Source organism: Peromyscus leucopus, chromosome 3 (assembly GCF_004664715.2).
Source record: "Peromyscus leucopus breed LL Stock chromosome 3, UCI_PerLeu_2.1, whole genome shotgun sequence".
NCBI lineage: Eukaryota > Metazoa > Chordata > Mammalia > Rodentia > Cricetidae > Peromyscus > Peromyscus leucopus.
This window is the reverse complement of record NC_051065.1, coordinates 70,866,824-70,880,770: the sequence shown is the minus strand read 5'-3', so window position 1 is coordinate 70,880,770 and position 13,947 is coordinate 70,866,824. Positions and strand designations below refer to the sequence as shown.

Sequence of the window (13,947 nt, the reverse complement as noted above, 5' to 3'; positions counted from 1 at the left end):
CCTCGTTCTGACTCTGCAGAGCCCATTTGACGTCTTCTCTCTTGGTTATGAGCTACCAACAGCTGAGTCCTCTCTCCAGCCCTGGCTTCTTTTCTTTAATGTGTTTTTGTCCTCTTTCCTTTATTATGTATTTGTATTGGTCCGATTTTAATAAAAATGGGCTTTAGTCCAAGTAGTATGCATGCAAACTTTCTATTGGTATATTATAAAACATAGATGGAGAGACAGAGAGACATCAGTCAATCAATCATCTTTTTACCTCTCAAGAGATCTTAGAAAGTTGGCAAGCATGTCCTCCGCCAAGAAAACTGGCCATCTGAAGATCACAGTAGAGTTGATGCTGCTCTTTGAGGCTGGAGGGCCAACACTGGATGGCTCTTCTGCATCTAATTCTACAAGAAAAAAAAAATCAGTTGAGAATGTGGCTCAGTTTGCTTAGCATGAATGAGGCCCTGGGTTCGATCCCCAGCATTATATAAACTGGGTGTGGTAGTGCACACCTAGCATTCAGCAGGTGGACACAGGAGGTTCAGAAGTTCATCTTTAACTATGTAGTGAGTTCAGGGCCTGAGCTTCGCCAGATCCCGTCTTTAAAAAGAAAAAAGTCTGAGACTTTCTTTTTTCTTGGAGCTCCTGGTGTTACCGCTGCTTGAGTCCATAATGGCTCGGCATTTCCAAACTGTTCCCTACATAAGATCTGGTTCTACCACAACTACTGCCTCTGGGTAGATTGTGACACTTCAAATGTACCACTCTCTGCCCTCCAACTATCACAATGCTAACTTCCTCTGTAGGCAGCCTCCCCTGCCTCATTCTCTCAGGCTTAGAACTTGGGAGTCTGTTTGCTATTCTCTGTCAGCACCTCGCTGTCAGAACCATCAGAATTTTGCTGATTGTTCCTTCTCATTCGTAGAACCTTCTCATCCAGGGACTTCCACGGGGTAGCTATGCCATAGGGACTATCATGTCGAATACCATCATTGTTCAAGGAGTTCTCAATCTGCTGTCTGGAAACACACTAGACAGCTGGATTCTGCCACCTCAAGTTGACACTGTGTCTAAGGATCCCCAGGAAGCAGGCAAACTTGAACTTGCATCTAAGGAAACCAGGAAAAGGAAGCAGGATGACAGAAGGAGGAGCTCCGGTAGGATGTGGTCTCCATGGCAACCTTGAGAGATGCCGAGGAAAGCGGGAAGCAGGGGTTCAGAGTTGTTCCCTGTTGGCCACTAGGTCAGGTTTCTATGGACCATTTAGTCAACGGCTATAGGTCACCCCAAGAAAGAAGGTGACTTTAGCTAAAGCAGCTCTCTTTAGGTGAGTCAGTTCCTCAGGGCTATCTGTCAGCAGCAGTCCCCACAGTTGGAGAATTAACATCCTTCACCCACCCTGTGGGCCTGTGGGTAGTGTGGTCAGCATCCCAGACCTGTGGATACTGACAGGAGTCCTGGACTGTAGCGGTGGATAACAAAGCATCAGCTATTGGTTGACTAAGTTAGAGGAAGCAGTGACCCCAGAAGGAGTAAAATGATCTTTCATTTACTCAGTTTATGACATGCTTACCTCATGGTCAGACTGTGTTAACTTGGATAAAATAAAATCACAGGCCTGTCTGAAATGAGTTCTGTCTGATGGGATTACCAAAAAGTCAGCAAATACCACAATAGATGGAAATCAGAAACAGAATTCATTACAGAGTAAAAATGCAGGTTTAAAGAAGTTTTAGGACATGATAAAATGCCAATTAAAGACAGAATCTGTACTGCTTAAACGTATTTATTTAAATATTCATTTTCTAGTACATCTTTTTGTTAAACTGACACCAAAAACACTCTCTTGCTATTTGATTTTTAAATTCTCTAAGCTGTTTTTTTACGTTATCAGTCACTTAGTAACACAAATGCAATAAAAATTTTCTATCGATTTTCTTATCTTTTTTATGACATTTGGTTATTTTGCTTTTCAGAGCTTATAAAAGTATATAAATATAGGCATAAAAAGATACTGTAATGGAATTTATCAAAACATTAAAAGTGCTTTGAACACCAGGTTATTAGTGCACATTTTAAAGATTTTAAGGCTTTTTTCCAAATTTTCTTAAAGTCTGACTGACTTATATAATCTGAGGGAAATGCAGCATCAAAGGGTTGTGACAAGGAATTGTGCAAAGACAGCAGCAGGTGAGGGGGAGCTCTCTGGGGGCAGCGTCACCTGTGCGGAGCATCACCTGTGCGGAGCATCACCTGTGCGGAGCATCACCTGTGCGGAGCATCACCTGTGAGGAGCGTCACCTGTGCAGAGCATCACCTGTGCGGGGCATCACGGGCCAGCTGGGGTCAGCTGAGGCAGGGAAGTGACCATGGGCTGCGCTTGAAGGCCATTCCAAGCAGAAAGAACAGAATGCTGGTAACTGGAGGCAGAGCGAAGCCCGTCTGGTGAACTTCAAATTCAGAAGTCCTTGGATGATCAAAAATGAGTTCGGAAGCCCAAGAAGAGGGCAGTGGTGACGGGCTTCAAGGGAACAAGAAGGGGGACTTTGTCTGGAAGCCCGTCAGGTCCTCGCATATCATGTCACCCTATTGCAACTGAAGCAGGCTCCTGATTAAGTGGTATTGATTAATGGACACTCTTGTGGAACTAAGCAAAATCTGAGTTAGCATGGAAACTGCCATGCTTGACGAATGTGTTCCCTGGCTTTAGAAAGATGACCTGGTGATGGTCAGAGCAGTGATATAGAAATGATATAGGCATGAACATACACACACATATGCGCAAAATACACACCACAACACACATACACACACACACACACACACACACACACACACACCATGACATTCTCTTTCTCTCTCAACTCTAGAACCCACATTAAAAAAAAAAAAAAGAACAGAAGCAAAGAATGAGGCCAGTCTTGCTTTGCAAACTTTAAAAGTAATAACCAAGATTTGCAGGTAGCCCTTACCCAGGACCTGAACTCTCCCCAGGTCATTAACAACAGTAACTGTTAGCAGCCTGAGAAGCCATTAAAAACATGTGTCTAGGATCATTGTCGAGGAAGGACTGCAGGAATTGACTGCAGGAATGGGTTTTGCTGAGCATATAACTTGCCTTTGCAGAGCTCAGTTCTGCCCGTGGCGGTTGTGGGATATGTGTACACTGTGTGAAGATGTATTGCTGTGGTTGTTGTAGTAAAAAGATGAATGGCCAATAGCTAGGGAGGAGGTATAGGCGGGATTTCTATAGAGAGAAAGGAAGAGGAGGAGGAGGAGGAATCTAGGCAGGCAGGAGATGCCAGAAGACACAGAGAGGAAACAGGAGGTACAAAATGAAGGGAGGTAACACCACATGATAGACAGTAGATTAATATAAATGAGCTGATTTAATAATACGAACTAGTTAGGAACAAGCCTAAGCTAAAGGCCGAGTTTTCATAATTAGTGAGAAGTCTCTGTGTCATTGTTTGGGAGCTGGATGGATGGAACAGAAAAAGATTTGTTACACGTGATCCTCCTGTGCCAGTCAGGCTGGGCTTGGTGAGTCCTTGGACCTGCTCTACCCTAGGTCACCATGGACAGCAACCGTGCAGTCAGCACTCAGGCTGCTTCCTGGGTATGTGCAGAACCAATGGGAACCTCTAGACGCTGGTTTTCCCCTAGGCCCTCTTCCCCAGCCCCACAGCCCTGCCTGGCTGCCCAGGTGGACCTCTGTCTCCACACAGGTCCAGACTACAGACTGGGTATTCTCAAGCAGAGACACGAGAGAGTGAGTGCCCTGCACAGACTTGAAAGAGTCCCGATTACCTCTGGCAGGGTCCTCACTTCCCCCACCGTTTTTTGCATGCATATCCCTTAATGACTCCTCAAATTTGTCAAGTAGCCCTGTGGTATCTCCTGGATGGGAGAAGGCAAGAACTTCCCGCACAATGAAGAGTGGGGGTGTCCTTCAAATACTCCCCTGCACAAATGTACCCTTCTGCTCTCATGGTGTCTAGCTGAGCCTCAGCCTCGGCATCCTCTATCTTAGTGAAGATGTTAAAGATCACAAAACCACGCTGTATGAACTCTTCAATGGAGAAAGGTAGATAAAGGCAGCTAATGATTGCCAGAAGAGTTGGGTGGTGGCCAATGTGGAGGATGAAGCCGCCAGAGTGTCTTGTTTCTCAAAAGCTCTGCTGAGGATTTACTGCCTGCCTTCTTCCGGGCAGGGAAGGTTGGCTGTAAGGCTGCCAGCTTGCTCAAATAAAAAGAGGAGGCTACTGACCAAATCCAGGGGTGTCTCTTGGAAGTTAGGCACAGCTGGTCTTCACAGGACCTGCAGATGGCTGCTGGGAAGCCACTGATTTGTGTCGATTTGAGCTGGACATTAGCCTGAAATTTTGGGTTAGTTTTTTTTTTTTATTGGGCAGGCTGTTTGAATGATTGAAAGTGATCTGGAGAAATGGGCACCCAATCTTGTCCAGTTTCTGACAGACTACTTGAAAGCAATAAGGCATCTCTAGACTAAAGCTGACTTCAGAGCTGGGGATGGCTCCATGATTAAAGAGCTTTCTCAGTAAACAAGAGTTCATATCCTAAAACTCATGTAAATGTGCCACCCCACCCCCAATTCTAGCCTTGAAAAATGGACATGGGATTCCTGGAGCAAGCTGGTAAGGAAGACTAGCCCTGTTGGTGAGCTCTGGGTTAGATAAAGAGACGCTGCCTCAACAGAAAAGAGGTAGGAGAGCCATTGAATAAGATTCCCTATATCAACCTTGGGCCTCCACACAGATCCATAAATGCACACATGTAAACATGTATGTACACCACATAGGACAAGGGGGAGGAGGGGGAGGAAGCAGGGGCAGTTGTGGACTTCGCTGGGCACATCCAGGAAATAGTTACACACAGTATGTAAAAACACCTAACGGTATTTATTGTAAGTGTTCCATAACTATTAGCTCTGCCAACAGTAGTTACTATTATTATAATATCTAGTATTTCCACCCAGTCCCTGGTACATATTGAAAGTTAATCATGTGGATAGCTTTCCCTCAGCTAGACCTACACTGTGTGCTGAATTAATTCAGGTAAGGGAAGAAAGGCCAATAGCTTGAAGACAGGTTCTTTGCACACCACTGAGAGACATGATCTCTTGAAGGTGGTGGGGATGAGAATTCACTTGACTCTATCGGACTCTAGTGCAGACACACCGGAATTCTGAGTCTCTGCGTAATGACCTTGAGCAAGAATCATTGGCAATGCAATGACGGAGAGAGAAGCGGAGGGAAGGGACATTTCAAGGTGGCCCACTATGTGCCAGGTGCAATGGTGGCCTTTCCTATTGGTTATCTCGTAAAGTAAGATGTAACAATGAACGGGTGCAAAATTTGACTTACATTTCTCCAAAAGAACACGATGCATTGTGTGAATGGGGAAGGCTTATGTGAAGAGCCTCAAGCTTTTTTACTCCCAGTATAATTTTTGTGTAAACATAAAATGACAAGAGTTTAAAGGCGGAACATCCCCGGGCACAAGCTTAAGAGTTCTGAATATAATCAAAATCCCCTTATTTATTTTCTTGCCTAAGTGGTATCTCCCAGGAGAACGGCAGTTGCAATTCTTCCGTTCCGTGCAGCAGCGGCTGCAAATTAATGTGCTCGGCCATCAAAACAGCTCTACGCACCTCTGCCAAGTGTAGTTATCTCATCCAATAATAGGCACAGCCTAGAGACAGCCGAGTCTGAAACCCGGATCTTAGAAAATCTGGGCAATTAGCCACTCTCTTGCAGAAATGAGCAAGGAAGAGCCGGGCTGCAGCAAAACAAAATCTTGTTGTGACAGCTGCTGTTCCCAATACTATTCCCTTTACGCTGTAGACTGTACTCACTCTGCCGCCCAGGGCAAGGGGCTGGAGGAGATGAGCAGGAGGAAGAAGGGGACCAATCGGGAAGTCATGAAGAATTAGCGTATTTTCAGCTTAGAGCTGGTTCAAGTTTATGATGTTAGCCAATAGGTATGTGTAACCCTAAGGAAGAGTCTGAAATTTATCATTTGAAAGAATTTTAACATCAAATAGACTTGAAGTGCATGAAATGAATGGTGGCCTGGAAGAGTCAAATCTGCACAAAAGCCTGTGGAACCAAGCGACACCAGTACAAAAATCTATTGCACTTAGTCCATGGGTGTGTGGGTTAATTTTACATTACTGTACCTACAAGATTTGACAGAGACACTGCAGAAGAAATGACCTATTTTGGCTCTTGGTTATAGATTTCGTCGGTCCATCATGGTGAGGGAGCTCTGTTGGAGTTACAGTAGAAAAAACATGTGGTGTAGGACCCGTCCATCATGGTAGACACAGAAGCAGAGAACACAAGAGGAATCAGAGCCCAAACACAACCATCAAAGATTCACCAGCCTCTCCAAATAGTTCCACAATTGAAGAACCAGCATTCAAAACTGGGGCCTGTGAAGGACATTTCTAACTCAAGCAAAAACAATAGGTTTGTTTTGTTTTGTACCCTATGTTATTGGACTGGGTAGACCATTTTCAGTTTAGCAATTGCCCCGTGTGAAAAACTGCTGTTCCAGAACAAACATTTCTTGGATCTTAGGGTTGGTGCATCTGGAATGATTTTACTTCCAAAAGACTTGGCTCTAACATGTCTGCTGGAAACAGGAGGTGAATTCACTATAAATGCATCTTCGTGACTTGGTCTGTGAAAACTCCATGAGCCTTCTTCAAAAATCACTTCATCTTTCAGTACTTGTGCTGAAGAAGTACAAAACAGAGCTGTCTTGCTGACTCCTCAGGTTATGTGAAATGTGGGCTTGCCAGATCTGAAGATCACAGCTTGTGGGACATGACATCAGAGGCCCAAGACCCAAGGGAGATATCCCAGATCTGCCCGGGGGGCTCAGGGACAGTTCCCTGGAAGATTCTCTTAGCTGCTTGCCTGTATATTCACACCCTTCTAGACGTTTATTTCAGAAATAACATTTTACCCAGAGTAGCAAAGTGTGCAACTCAAAATCCCCGCCCACCCCACCCCCAATTCCCTTGCAGCTGGGGCTGATACTTCATGCCCTAACTTGTGGGATACATCCTTTTATTGCTGCTGGTAATCCCCTCAACTACACACATGGCTCTAATCTTCATTTTATACACAGACCATCACATCACCGAGGAAATAGTGCTTTAACTGTGGCTCCACTGAGATAAATCAGACTAAGCCATCCTTCTCCCATACATTCTTGTCCACTTATCTGAATCGGAGTCATTTGAAGACAAAGCTCCATTTGAAGTGTGGCATCAGGCTCCTGGAGCTGGGGTAAGAGGCCCACCAGAATGAATGGGCTTTAAATGGGGAGACAGAGATAGTGATTTAGAAAAAAAAAAAATGGATTTTATGAGATTTCAAATAATCTTCACCATTGACTACTTTAAAAAAAAACTAGAGTTTAAAGACATTAGAAAGTTTTTTTTTTAATTTCTGCATTTTCCAATTTTTTTGCAATGAAAATCTATTACTCTGTAACCAGAAAAGAAATTTTTTTGAGTACAAGAGAAGAATTTAGAGAGCAATGTGCCTTAAAATATAATTCTGTTTGAGAACATTGGGCTTTACATAAAATAATATTAATATGAAAATAAATATCAGCTTTAGAATTTTCATCAAATAGGCATTTAAATGTCAGTTTGCTTTGCTTCTAACAAGCATGCTTTCCCAGTAACTGAAAGGTTTAACATCCAAGGATTTAATAATGTACTCTCTAAAATTCTCACTGATGTCATAATGTTTCTCCTCGGGGATGGGCAAGAAAAGCCCATTGTCTTCAATTCTGGACTCCGCTTGCAGAAATGGTCTCGATCATGTTGTTGGAAACAAGAAGTCTAAATAACTCTCAGCTAATGCTACTATGACATTTGGTCAGGGAAACTGTCCCAAGAGAAATGTAAACTATTTGAAAACATCCTGTTACTAAAACTTGACCACTAAAAATGACAAATGGTCTGGAAGCCACAGCTTGATTCTAAGCACGCATGAGCTTGGCTGCTGTGAACACATTTTCAGCTCATACTATTTTTTATGTTCTCCTCCGTAGATACTGCCTCTACCATCTGAGGAAAAATCACCTGACATTTATTACTTACCAGAGAGCAGGTTGGAAGCAGTCAGCCTCCTTGCTCTTGGTCTGGGGACAAGCTGGGTGAGTCACGGTGCCCTAGAATGTTGCTTAGAGTCATTTGCCCTCGCAGGCTCATCCCTAGGGCTCAATTGCAGCCATCTGCCTAACTAAGAGTTGTTAGTCTTTCCTGTTCCTTCTCCTCGACCAACTAAAACGCAACCGGTCACGCAAGGACTCCAAGAATGGCAGAACAAAATGACCAGACATTAAACCATACTTAAAGTTTAGAAATCTCAGCTTTGGGCTCGGAGAGTTGGTGTCTCAGAAAATCTGAGGCAAGTGTTGAGGGGATATGGATTGAGTTTATGTTTACCTTCAAGTTGACCCTATTGATATCTGGATCCAGGATCCCAGGCAACAAAGGGGCATTATTTCTGCAACTTCCAGGCTTACAGTTCAGCTCATTTTAAGAGAATTTGTGCAATGCTTTTTTGGCCTGGCTGTTTTCTTTATTGGCAGATTTACTCTTTCAGTATAATTATAAGGCAAAGGAAAACTAATGGGAAACCTGTGGTGCATGGACACGGCTATTTACAATGTATCATTGAGATGTGGGGAGAGAGGTCAGGGATGAGGCAATCTTAACTAGAACGTGACAAGAGATGAGGACTTCTGTGCTTTGGGTGATGAATTCTTGTTACAAACCACAAGGGACAATTTTTCCTTTGTTTTATGAAAAAAATTAAAAGATGGGAAATCGAGACAAAAATATCAGCTATCATGACTTAAAAGTTACTGGGCTGCAAGATATTGAAGTATATAGGTTTTTTTTTTCTTTTTCTTTTTCTGCTTTTTCCTCCATCAAAACCCAGGAGCTGAGGGATTGTGTGTGGGAGAAATTGAATTGGACCCAGGATTATTCCCACATGGAGGACAAGCCAGTACCTCCGAGTATGGGCGAGGTCTGTGTTAGGCTATTTTAATCCTCGGTTCCATAGAGAGGTAGCCATAGAACAGTCTCAGGAAATACTGGGGGCATAGTGTGGGATGGGGCGGAGTGGACGGGACTGGAGTGGAGCGGAGGAACAGAGTGGAGTGGAGTTGGGTAGAGGTGGTAGAGTGGAATGGAGGAGGGAGGGACAGAGTGAGGTGAGATGGGGTGGGCTCTGGGTTTTCCTGTCCCCCCATGAGTAGCTGCTTCGAGTCTTAATAAGAATTATACATATGGTTTAGGACAGCCTGAAGAATTATAGACTAGAAAGCTGCCCTCGGCTGCCCTCATCTGTTAAACGAGGGAGGAGACCAAGGAGACCTCCTGGTGCCTTCAGGCCTCCACGGCAAGTTTGCTGTAGCTTCTTGTCTTGTTGACACTTCTGCTTTAAACAGCTCTCGGCTCAGATCTCCTCTGAAAAGCAGTTAATCTAAAACACTGGTCTGTGCAACGAAGGGCAGCTTTAAAGAAAGTTATTTAAATAAAGCATGAAAAATATCTACTATAGACTTCTCTCAAGAACAGGACTACTGGCAGTGATGATGTTACTGGAGGGGCATTTTTAACTGTGACAAGCTGTTCACAAATAAAATAGTTCAACATGATACCATAGTGTACACACACACACACATACACACGTGCACACACGGCCTAGTTGTGTAGCTCAAGGTGCCCTGGAATGTAAGAGTCTCAGAGTGCTGGATTCGCAGCTGCACGTGACCATGCAGGCTGCTCTAGCTCTTTCCTGTGCCGCACAGCTAAAAAGCTGAAAGCTAGAGCCTTTGACCCCTGGAGACTGTGGTTCTGAATGCAATTTAGGTCCTGCGGTGAGATTAGGAAGGACAGCAAGGCAAAGGCTATCTTCCTGCAGTGGCACTGCCTGGCCACCAGGTGCTGACATCTGTGACCACCTGCAGGAGCTGCTTTGCGTCAACTTTGGGAATGTGGGGTCACCACATTTGGGAATGTGGGGTGGTGACTGTGGGTGCAGCGAGCATGGCAGCAATCTAGTTTCTGGTGGTTTCCTGAACTTCGTATCACGGCTTGTAATGTGACCTTAAAGTCAATCATCTAACCTAGAGCCCTGTTGACATTCCTTCAGTCAATGACTTCGTAGACTTGCCCCCTGTGTTTTATCCCTTTCTGTTTGGCATACCAAAAGCAGTTCCCTTCTGCGAAGGTTAATAATGGCTGTCAACTTGATGGGATCTGGAATCCCCTAAGGAACAAGTCCCTGAGGCTATCTGTGGAGGGGTTCCTAGACTAGGGAATTGAGATGGGAAGGCTCACCGTAACTGTGGCCTGGAGTTCCAGACTGAATAAAAAGAGGACAACCTGAGTATTAACATCTATCTTAGTCAGTGTTCTATTGCTATGAAGAGACACCATGACCTCGGCAACTCTTATAAAGGAAAATATTTCATTAGTTTTAGAGATTTAGTCCATGATCATCATAGCGTCAGGACATGGCAGCATGTGGGCAGACATGGTGCTGGAGAAGGAGCTGAGACTTCCACATCTTGATCCGCAGGCAATAAGAAATGAACTGTGACACTGGGTGTAGCTTGAGCATAGGAGACCTCAAAGCCCTCCTCCACAGTGACATGACTCCTCCAACAAGGCCACACCCACTCCAACAAGGCCACACCCACTTCAACAGGGCCACACCCACTCCAACAAGGCCACACCCACTCCAACAAGACCACACTTTCTAATGGTGCCACTCCGTATGGGGGCGTTTTCTTTCAAACCACCACAACATCCGCCTCTCTCTGCTTCTTCACTGCAGATGCAATGAAAGCAGCTGCTTTGCCCTCCCGTCGCTGCCTTCTCCTCCGTGGTGAACTGTGGCCATTCTTAAATAGTGACCCAAGGTAAACACTTCTCTCTTGAAATGGATTTTGTCAGGCATCTGTCACATCAACGAGGGAAGTAACCAGCGTGCTCTTCTCCCTCCCATGCTCCACAGAATCCTGGGAAACACACCCCCTCTGCAAACTGAATCTTCTCTGAGGAGTCTATAGATCTAACTAACAATGGAATCCACACATAGATCTTCCTTCTGTCAGAACAGACCAGTGGTAAGAGTTGGGAAGGACCTTTTTGGAAGGCTAGAGCATGAGGAGACCTGGGGAGGGCCATAGGGCCTTTATTTCTCATGCTAGCATCTCCTGGAACAGTTCTAAAGGAAAAAGAGCTTCATATCCCAATGGGTTGCTCTGAAGACATGAGTCTTTTTCTATGGGAAACGCTATTTTTTTATTTTAATTATTATGTGTATGAGTGTTTGATTTGCATGTATGTCTGTGCACCGTGGTGCCCAAAAAGGTCAGAAGAAGAATCTCGAACCACGCAAATTGTTTTGATTGCAGCTCCTATTCAAGTGGGAATCACTTCAGTCCCCAGAGATGTTACTTTAAAGAAACGCCAGTGGTTAAAGTTCACACACTTTCCAGCAAGGGCATGCTAATAACTTGTTAGAGTGTGTGTGTAGGGATCACTGGAATTGTTCCAGGTCATCGTTGTTGTTGTTGTTGTTTGGTAAAACAAAGCAACCATTCATGATGTGATCAACACCGGGCAATCGTAATGCTGGAAAGCACTAAGGGAATCTGGTCTCCAAGAAAACCCCAAAAAGTATAAAAGAAGCTCTCGGAAGTATTGCATAGGAGTCTGGAGAACTTTTTTGCGTGTTGCTGCACTCTGAGAACCATCACCCTCATGCATTAGAGAACTTTCCTAAACACACCCCATACTTGCTAAGGATTTTATTTGGTACCACCTTAAAGAAAGATGATATCCTTCCAAAAACACATCTCCTGGAAATTTGCATTCAGGCTTGGGATTTAGATGGCAGAGTCATATCAAATAATAGAGAAAATGGGTATCCAGAGAATTGGAAGAATATGGAAGAAATAGCATTATTATTTTAATTGAGCATAATTACCTTATTAATCAATGTTTGCATAATACTTGCTAAAGCACTTAGCTGATACATGGCTATATTTGCAATTTAATTCACCCAGAATATTTCTATTCAGCACTTATATAGCACCTATTGGTTTATGATGCTAATATAGTAGATTCATGTTTCTGTTAAGGCTTAAATGAAAGAAGTTGAAAGCCAAGTCCATTATATAACCTCCTTTATATAGAACCTTTTGTCATGAAGAATTCCAAATTGCCTTTCAAAGTACAGTGAAACCCTTTTACAGTGAATTCCTGAGGGGACAGCTTCAGTAGTGTGAGCTATGGCAGTCACTGAATGAGTGCTGTAGTCAGTGGTATGGGGTTGATGGGAAAGGGGTGCAGTGTTATGGGGTTGACAGGGAAGGGGTGAACATTAGAATCTGGTAGCCCCTGGGAACTCAGGTGGCGTTATTTGCCAAGATGTCTAGGGTTCAGAACAAAGAAAAGATTAAACTTTGCTAATCTGATGATGTAAAGGAAACATGAAGGGCTTGAGGAGATGGCAGCATGAGTACTGAGTTCAAATCCTCAGAACCCAGTAAAGAGCTGGCCATGGGTGTATGCTTGCCTGTGGCCCCCCAGCTACGAGGGAGCAGAGACAGAAAGGTCACTTGAGCATGCTGGCCACCAGCCTAGCTTGAGCTTCAGAGAGACCTGCTGCAAGGAAATCAGGTGGAGAGTGAGAGAATTGACATTCTCCTCTGGCACACCCCCCCCCCCACTCATACACCACGTGAACACACAGGAATGCATACAAACACACATACCAAAACCTGCACAAAGAAAGAGTTCAATGCAAAGAAAGAACCACCTTCACACAGCAAGTGAGATGAAGTGTATGTATACCTTACACAGAGAACATCTCAAAAGCTCAACACTCCTTCTTTCGGTACTTCAGAAAAGTACACAAAACTGCACCATGACAGCTCACTGAATACATAAATTCAACCCATCTGTATAACTCATGGACAGCTGAGAAAATCAAATGTTACCAGGTCTCTCCTAATCATTACTCAGTCTACTGAAGACACCACTGTCTTGGCTTACACAGTAGAGGAGTTTTGCCAGTCTTCGAACTTGATACAAACAATACACAGAAGGTATTGTTTTATGATTTTTTGTTTGCTTATTTTTTTTTTTTTTGGTTTCACTCTTTAGCTCTGGTTGTCCTGGAACTTGCTCTGTAGACCAGGCTGGCCTCGAACTCATAGAGATCCACCTGCCTCTGCTTCCTAAGTGCTGATATTAATGGTGTGCACCACCACTGCCCGACTTGTGTTGGGTTCTTTTGTTCAACCTTACGCTATTGAATCTATCCACGTAATTGTATGTAGCAATAGTTTACTGGCTCATTGAAATAGTCTATTATATAATGTACTCTAATTTTCAACCAATTCTGTTAATAAAATCAAAGATATCTCTTTAAACATGGACATGAAAGTCCTTGACAAAAATACTAGCAATATAGAAAAAAAAAGATTACTCATTGTGCTCAAGTGGGATTTATTCTTGAGCATGCCAGGCTGGTTTAACATCCAAGAACCAATCAGCATAGTGTGATACATGCATTAGAATAATGACCAAAGGCACATGATCATCTCAATATATACAATTCCAAAAGGCATTTGAAAAAACTCACATTCCCTTAGTACAAAATATACTCAATGAATCAAAAATAGATGATAACATTTTGAACCTAATTAGAAAACCCACAGATAATATCATGTGTAATAGTAAAAGATTGAATATTGCTCCCCTAAAATCAGAAAAAAGATAAAGCTATCTAGTGTTGTTACTTATATGCAACATTATATGCAGGATTGTCTACACAAAGCAATGTGACAAGAAAATGAAAAAAAGTGTGAAGATAAGATATG

The 13,947-nt window shown here is 43.5% G+C and overlaps 1 long non-coding RNA gene across 1 annotated transcript; it reads left to right on the top strand.

Annotated features, from left to right (window-relative positions):
- The first annotated feature begins 933 nt into the window (after nt 1–933).
- Nucleotides 934–11,291, top strand: LOC119087533. The gene is made up of 4 exons (XR_005090999.1): nt 934–1,145; nt 8,086–8,190; nt 10,890–10,974; nt 11,070–11,291. It is a non-coding gene; the product is annotated as an uncharacterized LOC119087533 (long non-coding RNA).
- Nucleotides 11,292–13,947: the final 2,656 nt, after the last annotated feature.